This window comes from Oncorhynchus kisutch, linkage group LG28 (assembly GCF_002021735.2).
Source record: "Oncorhynchus kisutch isolate 150728-3 linkage group LG28, Okis_V2, whole genome shotgun sequence".
NCBI lineage: Eukaryota > Metazoa > Chordata > Actinopteri > Salmoniformes > Salmonidae > Oncorhynchus > Oncorhynchus kisutch.
This window is the reverse complement of record NC_034201.2, coordinates 50,288,686-50,290,093: the sequence shown is the minus strand read 5'-3', so window position 1 is coordinate 50,290,093 and position 1,408 is coordinate 50,288,686.

Here is a 1,408-nt window from a genome sequence, read left to right as displayed (position 1 = left end):
TACACTGATGGTGACAGACACCTGTTATAACTACTTAATGTCATTCATCTACACTGATGGTGACAGACACCTGTTATAACTACGTTATGTCATTCATCTACACTGATGGTGACAGACACCTGTTATAACTACGTTATGTCATTCATCTACACTGATGGTGACAGACACCTGTTATAACTACTTAATGTCATTCATCTACACTGATGGTGACAGACACCTGTTATAACTACTTAATGTCATTCATCTACACTGATGGTGACAGACACCTGTTATAACTACTTAATGTCATTCATCTACACTGATGGTGACAGACACCTGTTATAACTACTTAATGTCATTCATCTACACTGATGGTGACAGACACCTGTTATAACTACTTAATGTCATTCATCTACACTGATGGTGACAGACACCTGTTATAACTACGTTATGTCATTCATCTACACTGATGGTGACAGACACCTGTTATAACTACTTAATGTCATTCATCTACACTGATGGTGACAGACACCTGTTATAACTACTTAATGTCATTCATCTACACTGATGGTGACAGACACCTGTTATAACTACTTAATGTCATTCATCTACACTGATGGTGACAGACACCTGTTATAACTACTTAATGTCATTCATCTACACTGATGGTGACAGACACCTGTTATAACTACTTAATGTCATTCATCTACACTGATGGTGACAGACACCTGTTATAACTACTTAATGTCATTCATCTACACTGATGGTGACAGACACCTGTTATAACTACTTAATGTCATTCATCTACACTGATGGTGACAGACACCTGTTATAACTACGTTATGTCATTCATCTACACTGATGGAGACAGACACCTGTTATAACTACTTAATGTCATTCATCTACACTGATGGTGACAGACACCTGTTATAACTACTTAATGTCATTCATCTACACTGATGGTGACAGACACCTGTTATAACTACTTAATGTCATTCATCTACACTGATGGTGACAGACACCTGTTATAACTACTTAATGTCATTCATCTACACTGATTTTATTTTTCTGTCTTTTAATTCAAACCGTCATTTCACAGCTTCCAGGCCGTTAATTAAACATCTTCAGTCTTTTGTTTTACTTTTTTATTTAAATGAATGTGTTCTGGTTAAGCCTTATGTCTTTCAGACTGAACCCTCACTGTCCCCTTCCCCTTCCCTGTCCCCTTTACTGTCCTCTTCACTGTCCCCTTCCCTGTCCCCTACCCCTTCACTGTCCTCTTCACTGCCCCCCTCCCCTTCACTGCCCCCTTCACTGTCCCCTTCACTGTCCCCTACCCCTTCACTGTCCCCTTCACTGTCCCCTTCCCCTTCACTGTCCTCTTCACTGTCCCCTTCACTGTCCCCCTCCCCTTCACTGTCCCCTTCAC